Genomic DNA, 13,846 nt, shown 5'->3' on the forward strand with positions numbered 1-13,846 from the left:
GATGCTGCGCCCGGTGAGCGCGCGCGGGGCTGGACCGCGGTGACCCGCGGGGTTCGGGGTGTCCCGGTCCCTCCCTCGCTCCCGGCGCACGGGCTGCGCCCCTGGAAGCCAGCTTCCTCTCCTTGGCCTCTCTTGGCAACCCTTGGGTTCTCCTGAACCCGCGATGAGCCTGTCCAACACCTTTAGTAAGTGACTTGTCACCCCATATCGCCCCCTTCCCAAAAGTCATGCAAAAATAAAATCAAATTAAAAAAACACAGAAAAAAAAAACCATCCAGTTCCCATTATCTGGCAGATGTCTTGATATCTTAAATATATTCTCTCCGGGAGACTGATTGAGATGGGGAGGGGAAAGGAGTTTCAAAGGGGAAAGTGGGGGGAGGGAGGGTATTACCACGGGATAGTTTTTATAACCACAGAAGTTGTTAATAAAAAATTTAAACATTATATATATATATATATATATATATATATTCTCTCGGTGTCTCTCTCACCCCATTTCCCCCTTTCCCTCTCTGCCTTCCCCACCTCCCCCCGCCAGCCCCCTCATCCATTTCCTCGCCATCCTTTCCCATCTACGCCCCGCATCCCTCTCTCTCCCCTCGCCTTCTCTCCCTCCCGGTTTCCACCCCGGCCTGGGCTCCCCTCCTTCCCTCCCACATCCCTGCCTTTCCTTCCTCCCTCCCGCGGGCTCCGGGGCTCTGCCCTCTCGGCCCCTCCCCAGACAAGTGTCCCGCTCCTCGGGGGCAGCCCGCCCGCCCACCTACTATGAGGAGCAGCTCCTCCCACCTGCCCATAAAAGCCAAGCGCTAGTTAGCCCGCGCCGAGCAGAGCACGTCCCGGTCGGTCCTCGCGGTGGGAGCCCGCGCACCGGTCCCCGGTCCCAGGTGCCCAAGGTAAGACGCGACCCTGCGCCCCCGCCGCTGGCCTGCTGGGCAGCCGGCTGCGCTCCCTGTCTAGACTCGCTGCCTACGGAGGCAGGGTCAGCGACTTAACTAGTTTGAAAACAAACTTCTGTTCAAACAGTAAAATTTAAAAGAAAAAATTTTAAAAAAAAAAACACTTTTTTTTTGGCAGAAACAGTAGCATAACTATTACAAAAACCTTTTTCTCTTTTTGAAAATCACTAACCCCCCCCCCCCCCTTCCTCTGTCTCCGACTGCAGCTGAGGTTAAAACGTATCTAGGGTGTGATGCTTGGGTTTTCTTCATTGTAAATATTTCACGTTTCAGCAGGGGTAAGGGAGACTGTCCCATTGTCAAAAAAAAAAAAAAAAAAAACGCACTCTAAAAGAACTCAATTAACTTTCTAAAAATATCACAGTCCAAAAGGTCTGCTAACAATTTTGTGATGTTTTCCAAACCCCCAAGACAGCTTCTGTGAGTTCTGTAAGGAATATCTTTCCAGGTTTGAGCTTGGAAAAAATGATGTGACTGGTGCCCTTCGCCCAGGGACAGTAATCAGGTGGCTGGTAGATAGGAAAGAAAATAATCCCAATGTACCAGCCCGGGCACGATGGGCTTGACAGAGCCATCTTTTTATCGAGTCCTCAAATGAGAATTATGTTGGGACAAAGACTGTGTAAAAGAACTTCATGAACTTCTCTACACACCTAAAGTATAAAGTGTTTCAATATGCTTCACAGAGAGAAAAGAAATACAGGCCAGATTATACAATACTTCTGTGTACACCCAACTGTTAGAAAGAAAGACCTTTTAAAGTCCTTATTCCTCCTCACCATCCCTGCGCTCATGGAGCCAATGAAAATGTACCTGGCTGCTGGCTAATTCTCCCCAAGCTGCAAGTGCTTGACTGAGTTATTTTCCTGGGGAGGTGGGAAGGAAACAGTTGATTTGTTCTTTTTCCTGGGGCACAATGAGGGCTGTGCACCTGTGAGAAGAAAAATATAAACCTACCCCACAGCTATCTCTATAAAACCAGACTCTTGGTCCATGAAGAAGTTTGCCATCATAATCTGAGGGTTTTGTGGGATGAAAGTCTCTCAAGTGGGAGAAAGAAAACCTCTTCAAATATTTCATCTGGGGAATAGCAGAAGGCCTCACTTAAAGGAGGCAAGCAGAAGCTGCCAGTCAGGAAACCAAACCACGATTTTTAGCCCTTAAGGTTCTTACAGTGAGAGGAAACATTCACATTTTCTTTCATGTCTGTTGGTTGTGTATTGCTTCAAATGGGATGGAAAAACTCCCTGAAGATGTAAAACATTCTCCCTTCATAAAGAAACTAAAATCATGAGATCTTTCAAAACTATGTCTCTTGTATCTTTCACATGTCAAAAGAAATTCTAGAATTGGGATGTAAGGGACTCAGCTTTATTATATAGATTAAGACTTGTATGGGAAGTATTCTGTCCTGTTACATTTTTTATTTGAAAAACATATATATTGCAAAGAGTGTGGTTTTCTATAAGGAAATGATACAAAATTACTATTGACCAAGAAAATATGTGACCTGAACATATTAAAATATATTGTATTTTGAGTCACAGTGCAGAGTGCTTGCTTTTTGTCTGATGTGAGTGAGTAATCAACCATGGAAAAGGACAGGTATGGGACAAGGCCAAGCCAAGTATGTGGTACATCCAAGTTTATTCTTCCTTCCAAGTTGTACCTGACTCTGTACTGATTCGCTCCCTAGATCTCCCTCATCAGTTATCTCCTCTAAAGGACAAAATGCTCACAGTATGACAGGAACTCTGTGTTATTCCTAAACTTGGGGGGGGGGGGGACAAGTGTGCTCTGCAGGTCTGCTTCTGCTTTTTCTGGCATTATAAACAGACTGGCTATGAACAGTCTAACAGTAACTGCCTTCTGTATGGACCACCCGGTTCAACCTTCTAAATAACTGGTTGAGATCATGGTATTCTTAGCCTCCTAGGGGGCATTACCAGCCAAGGTGAATCTTTCACAAGGTGCATATCAGGTGAAAGGTCACATCAGTTACCTTTAGTTACCCTACTATTTCCCATCCTATACAGGATGTCACAGCACAGGCCGTGTCTCCTCTTCCTCTCATCATGCAACTTTGTGGGGTCATTCCTATCAGACACCATTGCAGCATGCTGGAAATGACTCCTTAAAAGAAAACAGAAGCAACTGCCTGGGCCACTGGAGATGTGTAGAGGGTTCATTTTGAGGGCTTGTTATGCCTAGGGAAACACATCTTTAGATGTTTTTCTATGGATAAATAATTTTTTTTAAAAAATGAATAATTAAAAATCACATGAAGCTTTATTTATATTTGCAAAATAAAAAAAATGCAAAGACAGAGAGATAAGAATGAATAGGAATTGAGAGGGAAGCTGAGAGGATCAAAAGTGTCCTAGAAAAATAGAAAGATCAGAATATGATATTAAACAGGACCTTTTCATGGCCCTCATTTTTATGGAGCTAGGGGTGATGGAGAAGAGCAAAATCAATGCCTGCTCCAGGTTTTTGTTTGCTTTTTCATTTCTAATCAATGAAAGTGTTGCCACAGATGACCTGTGATCCCTCTCTGCCACCCTCCTTAGTCCTCCTTCTCCAGCAGAAGAAAACTTGCTAGTCCTAAAACATGTTGGTGTTTTCAGGTGTGCCCCACATTAAAACCCACAGGAATTTGCCAGTTATAATTTTTAGAGCTCTGTTTAATATAAAACCCTCAAAATATATTTTTCACTAATGTAGGTCACATCAGCAAAACCCACCCCTCACTCTTCTAAAGGGGCATGGTTTGGTATTTGTAAGTTACATACAAGTAGCAATTTACTACACCGTGGTCACACACCTGGGTATGGCAACTCATAGAATGACAAGAACACACCCAGGAACCTCAATCTGTGTTCTTCCAAGTAATCCCAGAGGAAAAGGTTTTCCTTCATGTCCCAACTTCCTTCTCTTCCACCAGACCCCCATAAGTTTCCATGTGCATAATTTAAAGAAAGCTCATATCTTGACCCCTAGACAGAGATGCACGGTTCTAACTGCTGAACAGAAGTAGGGGAGAAGAGGTTAGGAGGACCATGAATGCCTTTGGAATTTGGAGAATCCCTTTCTCAGTATTCTGGGAAAAGGATCTCTCAGTACCTAAAGCAACTCAGAATTTAAAAAAAAAAAAAAAATAGAAAGAAAAAAGACTTGTTCAAAGTTGTTACCAAATGCTAAGCACATCATGAAAAGAAACAGAAAAAAACAAATCTTACATGACCTAGCAGTCATTAACAGCAGTTTACACCCCATGATACTAAATTACAGATTTGCTAGTCTTCTTTCCAGAGAGACCAGCAGCGAAGAGTGGCTTGCAGCTAACCACATCTCAGCACTAAAATAGAGAAGCCCCTAGTCAAAGATGCAAGTATGGCTTCAGTAACTACTAAGGAGTGAGGTTCTCTACAGTCTTTCTTCAAACAAATAGGTTTTCAGGAAGGAGCTGAAAAGAGTCTTGGGGTTTGGAATGTCTACCTGGAAGCCCTGTGCACTCAAATCCAGGAAGCTGTTGAAATTGCATCAGATCAAACTGAAGTAAATGAAACAGAAACATTACCCAAAACTAATCATAATGTCACCATCTAAAACAATAATGAATTCAAATTTTTCAGTGTGGCATAACAGCCAGAGCAGCAACTGACCTTACTTATATAACTTGTTAGGACATACCTGGTGATTCACTTGCAATGTCCTCTATCTGGAGGCTCACTTCCATATTCTTCCTGGAAAATAAAACTAGCTCATCTTTCCTTCAACAACCTTTTTAGGATTCAATGCTGCAGTCACAGTCCCTAGGCCACTGCCTGTGTGTTTTCAGTGGAAAGAGGTCTCTCTCATTCTTAGAGATCAAGTTTTTGGAGTAGCACTCATACTTGTGGCTTTTCTCATTACTGGGAGACTCCTCATACTTCTCTTAAACAGACTATAAATGTTCAGCCCATCAAATAAAAAAGTTTCACATTTTTCTAAGCTTTCACTCACATGCAGAAAAGAAAGGTCATGTAGAATTCTTCCTAGACTCTCAGTAAATTCTCTGAGACGAGGTTTTGAAGTACATTTATTAATTGTTCTAACCTGTTGAAGGTTAGGAAGAACCTAGACATTCCAAAACATAAATGCTGGACAGGCCATTGTGGCTTATTTTAGCCTCGAGTTCATTTCACAGATGGAAAAGGTCATGTCTCTCCTAAGGTCACCCAGATCCAAGCTGGGTACAAGTAGCCCAAGTACCCAGTCAGTCCTCTCAGATGGGTACAGGTTTGGGTTGGGGCTGCTGTAAAGAAGGACTAGGAAGGAAGCGTTGATGCATACCTCTGAGGGGTGAGATGACTGATCTTTATGAATGCAAGGACCTCTCATGCTTTTATTGCCATAGCATAGCCTGGTATAGGATAGCTGTTCGGTAAATCTGTGTTGAGTAGGGAGTGAATGAAAACAAAATAGAGCTGAACAGAAAATATCCATTTTTTTAACTCATTCCATACACAACCTGTAAGAAGTCTTTAGGGACACATAGTTACCCAAATCACAAATGGATCAAGTTTAGGATTCCGTCTACCATTAGCAAATATAGGTGAGTTCATTCAGTTTCATCAACAGGCTGTTTCCTTGACTGCAGGAATCACTAATCCTTCCTGCTTTTACCTAAATTCTAGAAACTATATCCTGTTCTGTGCTTGAGATCTGGTTCCAATATTTATGTGCAACAAGAATACTAGTAAGTCAGGGTTTGCAGTATTTTCTGCATCTCATCCCTCCCAATGGACAATATGTTGGCAATTTATTTAATACCTTCCCATGTCTTCAAAGGAGAGAAAACACATCATAGACAATGGAAAAGAGCATGGACAGATCTTTTGGAGGGTGTAGGCATGAGATGTGTTGTGACAGAGGGAAAGGGTAATTAATCAAGGTGGTGTAGCTACAAGAGTTTGTGCTTCTGATATAAAGGGGGGCAGACTTGAGCTTCAGAGATTGCATAGTGGTTAAGGCACTTGCCTGTGAAGCATAAGGACCCAGGTTTGATTCCTCAGCCCCCACATAAGCCAGATGAACAAGGTGATGCATGCATCTGGACATTGTTTACAGTGACTGGAGGCCCTGGCATGCCCATATTCTCTCCCTCTCTCTCTCTCTCTCTCAAAACAAATAAAAAATATTTAATTTTTTGTTCTAAAAAGGGGGGCAGGCTCCAGAGAAATGTCGAGCACAGAAGACACTTGCCTGAACCAAGACCCTCTCTTTTTAGGAGCTGAACCACTGTTTGTGTCAGTGACCTTTAGGCGCAGTGACATCTCAGTTCTGAAACACCCTGGTAAAGGACTTACAGGCCTTACATCTATTAAAACTCTTGTTTACTTTTGACTTCAACTGGGAATAAAGCCTCATCTGACCTCACTCTAAACTTGACTCTGCCCCAGAATAATAACTCCATAGATGTCAAGACATCAAAATGTTCTCTGCTGAGATAACACAATCCTTGGTAGCTTAAGCTTACTACACCATAGTCCATGATGAAGGTGGAAAAGAATCTTCATGTATCATTTCCTTGAAACAATTTCCCCTGAATGAGTGGGCAGATGTTCCTCCAGATCTTTCTTCACTTAACTCTAAAGCACGCCTGGCAATTGTTTGCAAATCTTTGAAATAGTAATTGTTTTTCTGAAGTTGATGCATGATGTATCGTATGGTAAAATTTACATTGTCTCTGACTAAGTTTAAGCAGCACTGTGAAAACATTAAGTCTTTGTCAATGACTGCTTCTCTCGCACACTCCATCTATGTGTTTTATACCACAGGAAAGTTAGGTGTCAGATAATGGATGTGCTAAGACTGTGGTTAATCACTTCATGTGCTACATTTCCAACTGAATAGGCTTGGGTGTGAATGTGTGTGTGAGAGGCAGAGAGAAGAGAGAGAGTGTGTGTGCTGTTGGTGTCTCAAAACTTATGCAAATGTATCCAGCTTACTGGGGAGTTTCTGTACTCCCTTGTGTTAGCTAGATAAAACAGCTGTTTCTCTGGAAAATTGGACGAGTGGCCTCCATAATTGGCATTTCATATCCTAAGTATCCTTAGAGTCACTAGGACTTCTGCTGTCTGACAGTAGAGGGGTTAAGTCACAGCTGCCTTCAGCTCACAGGGACTAAGAGCTAGCTAAAGAGCATGTGGATGGAATAGCTGGGACAAATTTCGCCAGCCATCATCCCTTTAATTTCCCATGCCTCCCACTAGTGTATATGCTCTAACAATAAATCTAAACTCGGTTCATAAATCCAGCGTTTAGAACCATGCGGTACTGTACCAATCCGAATCTACTGCCCCTCCCTTGTTGAGAGTGGGACTTAATGCCAAGAAGTACATGGTGGGAGACGCTAGATGGAGCTAAGCATTTGTTACTTAGGTAGCCAAGATTGTTGAGGTTGAAAGAATGGGAGAAGAAAGGGGATCTTCAGCAAAATGTGCTATTGGATCTGCAATTCCTAGTTGAAAACTTGCACGTCTGATATCCCTTCCAGCTCCCAGTTTGTTCCAATCCTCGGCTGCCCCATGAGTACATGGCGAGGTTGTTCAACGGTAGGGGGAGCCAGGATGCTAAGGGTCTCCAAACAGAAAAGAGACCGCTTACCAGAGGGGACCTTCAGAGTTGTTATTTTTCCAATAAAAAGCAGAGTGGATGTCCATTGTAACCAGTGGCTAGATTGTTACTCACATTGTTAGTTTTCTTTTTTCTTTTTTTTTTCAATCTTAATTTAAGCCTCTAAGAATAAATCACTCACATCTCAGCAATGCCAGAAATGTCCGGGCTTGCAGAAGTTTATTTGAAAGAAAACCAAAGCAGTCTTAGAAAATATTCTTTCCAAGGCCACCACCAGCCAAGCCTGAATCTGAATCCTCAATTCAGTCATAAACAAACGCTGGCAGTTGGGAGGTCAATGAGAGACAAGCAGAGAGGGTAGAGGAGCTGCCATAACTTGACCCTCCCAGTCTTCAGGATAGGGGGAAGGGAGCAGAAGAGAGAAGAGAAAAATGGACCACAAGCTTCTCCAAACAAGAGGGCCCAGAACCCACTCCCCTGGATCTGGGTCTCCCCAGGGAGCAGCCAGGGTCTTGCCTAGACTGAAGCGAATAGCTTCTTGCTGAACATTTCCATTGCACAGCTGTGTTGGGGACGACTTGTTAAGACTTGAGACACTTGCATAATTCAGAATGCTTTGGGGGATAGAGATCAATTAGGACCATAAAAAATATCCTTGGCACACCAGAGAAGTGCTGTTTGCTTTGTGAAAGTTATGGCATTCACAGCAAAAGCAAGCAGTCCTCTTTCCATGGCTATGTGCGATGTCAACAGAAGTGAAGCTCTGAAATCAGTGTGCATGTAACTCTGGAATTTGCTATCCTATGAAACTCTCAGGATTTTAATTTTAAAAACACATTGACTCTCTATGGGGCCTGGCATGAGTCACTAATCATTCCTGTGCCTTAATTTATTTATCTGCAAGAGGATACATCTCAAATAATCACACTTTCATTTAGAGAGACATGGGAGGGGGCTTACTTGCCAAGTATTTTACAGAAAGATGCTACTGTAGCATGCATTGTTACAACTATTTATTTAGGCTTTAAATGGATTATACACACAACACCTGGGAATGGTGTGTGGAATTAATACAGAGCCTGTCAAAATGGGATGAAGTTTCAAATGAGCGTGTAAGCTCCCGACATGGAGCAAGAACATTTTTCTTTCTTAGAATACAGAGGATAATCCTGCATGTCTCAAAAGGCCAGACAAGGTCAAGGGTAAGTGGCAAGAGAAAAAGAAACAATAATTAAGTTATGACTTAAAGAGTCTCAGAAGGCCTACATGCTCAAGAATCCATATTTTGACGTCAGCCAAAGGGGAATTTTTCATACCAAAAATTTATGATCAAAAAGTTTTATGTTACATAAAGAAGGCTTCTAGTAATAGCTATTATGGCATGTAACAACTCTCTCTTCCAACACTTACTAAAGTGCATTTCAAAACACTGCCTCCTAGGATATCCATGGGTGTTTAATTAATGTTTGATGACTGCTCTCTTCTACCTGAGAATACCTCTTAGGTTTAGTGTTTCGTGGATTGTCTGAGAACAGTTTGGCAATGACTTTCTACCTCATCGTTTTAAGATCCCCCAACATATGCTATTTCCAGTGTTGTTATTATGTTGTATTGAGTGTCTGTATGGGATATGTGCTTTAACAGATCATAAAGTAAGGAACAATGCCAGGGTGAGAGATTTCTAGATATAAATGAAAAAGGAACAAAAGAAGCAGATTGCTATGACTTTGTGTCTCTTTGTAATAGCAATAATTGAAATGCCAGTTAAGTCCTCCCCGTCTCCTCCTCTCTCCTTCTCTCTACAAAGAGAAAAAAACCTTCAAAACATTGCATAGACTGAAATGTCTCCCCCCACTTCTTTTGAATTCTCTAGCTATTTTGTTACAGAACTGTGGCCAATAATGAGCAATGAATTCAATAAACAAGGAACTTAGATAATTCTGTGAACTGTCCCATCAATTTCAGAGCTGACAAATATGTTTTATAGATGCCATCATGAATTATCTGAGTCCATTAGCCAAAGTTCTTCTGATATTTGTCTTCTCAGTTATCAAGATGGCACTAATCTTAATAATGGAAACATTTATATTTATATTGGGTGCAACTTCCTATGTCTGGAATTATGGACTTTATCTAAGAATGCCACCTCATAAAGTTCACTGTTTCTCATAGGACTATGATTTGAGAGTTCTCTTTCCCTTCACAAAGTTAGCACCCAGAGGCCAGTATCCCAAAGGTGCCAGTTAAGCACTCTCTCATTAAGGAAATGAGTAGCTCATAGTCATCCAAGAGAAAAGAGAGAAACTCAAATAGTTATAATAATTGATAGTATGAATTGTCTGACAGGAAAAACAAAGCACTGTGATGCTCCTGGTATCCCTGTTCTTCATATCAACTCTAAGAAGAGATCATTGTCATTCCCAGGTCACCTAGGAGGAAACCAGAGCCTCTCATCAGTCAAGGTTAAGGAACTTGCCACACAGACAGCAGAGTGGTTCCACCCGGGCCCCACTGCAAAAGCGTGGGCTTGCCCTGCTTCTCCATGCTGCCTCTCGTGATCTTGTCCTGTCATAAAGAGGAGAAAAGGGCTGGAGAGATGGCTTAGCGGTTAAGCGCTTGCCTGTGAAGCCTAAGGACCCCGGTTCGAGGCTCGGTTCCCCAGGTCCCACGTTAGCCAGATGCACAAGGGGGCGCACGCGTCTGGAGTTCGTTTGCAGAGGCTGGAAGCCCTGGCGCGCCCATTCTCTCTCTCTCTCCCTCTATCTTTCTCTCTGTGTCTATCGCTCTCAAATAAATAAATAAAAAATTTAAAAAAAAAAAAAAGAGGAGAAAAGCCCTCAGTTCCCTGTGACAATGTGTCTGACTCACAGAGTGAGAGAATTCCAGTGGCTCCGTTCCTAGACACTGCTGACTGGCTCTGTTTCTTGTATAACACTCTGATTTTTAATTTATTTTCTTTGTTGTACTTTTTCCCTTAAAAACATGCTATCATTCAGAGCCAAAAAAAAAAAAAAAGTAAGGATTTTGTAATTAGAAAACAAAAAGATGAAAAAGTCCTACAATTTCTCCCTGGGGTAATTGGGAAGGGCTGTTTTCTCCACCAACTCTTTTCATGTGATCACAAGTGAATTGGCCCCAATCTGGCAAAGGGGATGGCAGTCTGGAGTGTCATTTCTAAGGCAGTATAATGTGGGCATTTGCACATGTTAAATCAACTTGAGTCTGGCTCCCTAGATCATTCTTTCTGGTGTTAGTTTGATGAGAATCCATAGCCAGATAATGAAAATCAATATAACATCAATAATTCCCCAGGCCACCAGGGGACTCACAAAGACAGATGTCTGCATTGGTGACACCTGTTGTCAACCTACATTTACAATGACTCAGACGGAAGCTTACCACACGCCCTTGCTTCGCGCTTCTCCATTGAAAGGGAGAATAGCCTGGTTTTCCCCTTGTGTTCACATTCTGCCCTGTTGTTTCTGCTTCTGTACTTGAACTTCCCTCTCTGAATGTAGTATTCCCTCACTTAATCAACTGGATTCATGTGTGCTTCTCTTCCAAGATTCAGGCCCCTTGTCTTCTGAATGCGGGCATGCCTTCTCATAGCCTGTGGGGGCGGTGAGGGGGGGGTGGCTTGTATGTGCCCTCTCTATTCTTGCTAGTACCATGGGCACAGCCTGGGCATCCACTCTGTGATGACAGGGTCTTGATTTATACCTCTACCCATATTAATATATCTAGCACCTTGCAGAAAACAACAACAACAAAAAAAGTCTTATTCATCTCTGCACCCTCAATACTTGGCACATGAAAGAACTTAGAAAGCATAAAAAGGAGAAAAGAAACAGGGTTAGAGTAATAAACTGGGGTTGGGTGATGAATGAGAAGGCTTTAAATATGTTTTTTTAGAGCTGGAGAGATGGCTTAGCAGTTAAGTGCTTGCCTGTGAAGCCTAAGGACCCCGGTTCGAGGCTCGGTTCCCCAGGTCCCACGTTAGCCAGATGCACAAGGGGCGCACGCGTCTGGAGTTCGTTTGCAGAGGCTGGAAGCCCTGGCGCGCCATTCTCTCTCTCTCCATCTACCTGTCTTTCTCTCTGTGTCTGTCACTCTCAAATAAATAAATAAAAAATTAAAAAAATATATTTAAAAAAATATATATGTTTTTTTCTATCTTTATAGATTATCCCCCCCCCCCCCGAAAAAAAAAAACACAATTTAGTCTAAGTCCATTCTTGAAGCTTTGATATAATCACAGTATTTCCAGACAGGATGGAAACTGATTCCCTTGACCAAAATAAATACCCAAGGAATAATGGCAGTTCGGAGCTGGAGAGATGGCTCAGCAGTTAAGGGGCTTGTCTGCAATGCCTAACAACCTGAGTTCAGTACCCTAGCACCCATGTGAAGCCAGATGCACAAAGCGGTACATGCATCTGGAGTTCATCTGCTGCAGCAGCTAGAGGCCCTGGTGCACCCATTCTCAACTCCTCCCCCCCCTTACAAGTAAATAAAATATTAAAGAATGACATTTCTGTATAAATTTAAAATATTCTGATTTTCTAAGATTCAGTGAAATGACCAACAACTGATCCTTGACTTCCCAATGGTCTTCTCAGAGAAGCAAGAACTGAACCTCCATATCTGTTTCCTTTCTAAAATGTGAAGCTCCCCAAATGCCTCTGTGAGAGGGAGGGGGAGAGAGAGAGAGAGAGAGAGAGAAAGAGAGAAGGAGGAGGAGAGAGAGAGAGAGAGAGAGAGAGGAGGAGAGAGAGAGAGAGAGAGAGATGGAGGGAGGGATTGGGGTTGACTCAACTCTGAAGTTAACTAGTGATTCAAGTAGAACTTCTATTGGAATGCTAATGTTAAATACTAGCCTCCTAGATACCAAATTGCACAAAGAAAAGTCAATTACTGCTAGTGCTATTGTTCCGCAATGATCATCACCCTGTTCAAAAGCATCCAGCGGCATTGTGAAATATAGACCAAACGCTTTGAATTGACAGTCAAGTTGCTCATCATGCTTAACCTATCATTCCATCTTTATCCTCCACAAGTTCATGACAGGACGTTGAACTAAACCAGATGGGCTATTATTCCCCAAAACATTTCTTTTCTGAAAATGTAAAGCTGTCATTTCTCACCTGTCAACATACTCATAATTTTGAGGCCTTACTGAAGCCTTCCTACATATTGCAGCCTACCATTGATCCTTTCCTGTTCTCAACAGACACTTACAACAAATGTCAGTAACATGTTGCCTATTCACAGTCTTGTCAAAAGAAGTTTCTGCGATGATGAAAATCTTTATCTGAGCTGCCCAGTATGGTAGCCACCAGGCACATAAAGCTACTGAGCACTTGAAATGTGACCAATGCAATGAAGTACTAAATTATTTTACTGTAATGTTTTTAAATTTAAAAATAAGTAGCCAAATGTGGCTACTGGTCACTGTAACAAAGAAAACAGAACATTCAATTTCCATGTGTTATAGTCCTTCGTGAGAATAAAAGCTACTGGAGAAAACTAAATAAGATGTGGGGGGTATTTTAGTTTTGAATTCCCACTGAATAATTAAGAGCACAATAATATTAAATTAAATAATATAAGATAAATATAATATAAAATAAAATAATATAAATATAAAATTAAATGGTGTGTTCAGTGCCCTTCTTGACTATGGTGTATGTCTGCAACTGTTATGTTATCTTAAAGAAGTCTTCCCACACATATGCAACTTTAACAATACTGTACAAATGGTGCTTGCCTTATTTTGTTTTGTTTTGTTTTTCGAGGTAGGGTCTCACTCTGGCCCAGGCTGGCCTGGAGTTCACTATGTAGTCTCAGGGTAGCCTCGAACTCTTGGCAATCCTCCTACCTCTGCCTCCCGAGTTCTGGGATTAAAGGCATGTGCCACCACGCCTGGCTACTTGCCTTATTTTTTTCCGTTTTAATGCATTAAAATGCCACATAATTGCCTACGTTTTTAATTGCTTATATGACATCACGATGCAAACAAAATGAAGTATGGAACAATTTGAACTGAATCTCTGAGTGAGGAGGTTCATTATTTATTCCCATCCCTTCCCTTCTAAATTTTGCAGGGTGCACTGGGGAGTTGGCTCAGTAGTTGTTAAAGCACTTGCTTACAAAGCTCAGGCTCAGTTTCCCAACGCCCATATAAAGCCAGCAAAGTGGTGCACACGTCTGGAATCCATTGCAGCAGCAAGATGCCCTGACACACACATTCTTACTTACTCTCTCTC

The 13,846-nt window shown here is 42.2% G+C and overlaps 1 protein-coding gene across 3 annotated transcripts in view; it reads left to right on the top strand.

The window, feature by feature from the left end:
* The first annotated feature begins 670 nt into the window (after positions 1-670).
* Col8a1 (collagen type VIII alpha 1 chain) overlaps positions 671-13,846 on the top strand; it is a 169,467-nt gene continuing 156,291 nt past the window's right edge. For all 3 annotated transcript variants that reach the window (XM_045147334.1, XM_045147335.1, XM_004663324.3), the window contains exon 1: positions 671-896. The gene's annotated coding sequence lies outside the window, so the exon portion shown is untranslated. The remainder of the gene's footprint in view (positions 897-13,846) is intronic.

This window comes from Jaculus jaculus, chromosome 4, assembly GCF_020740685.1.
Source record: "Jaculus jaculus isolate mJacJac1 chromosome 4, mJacJac1.mat.Y.cur, whole genome shotgun sequence".
Classification (NCBI taxonomy): domain Eukaryota; kingdom Metazoa; phylum Chordata; class Mammalia; order Rodentia; family Dipodidae; genus Jaculus; species Jaculus jaculus.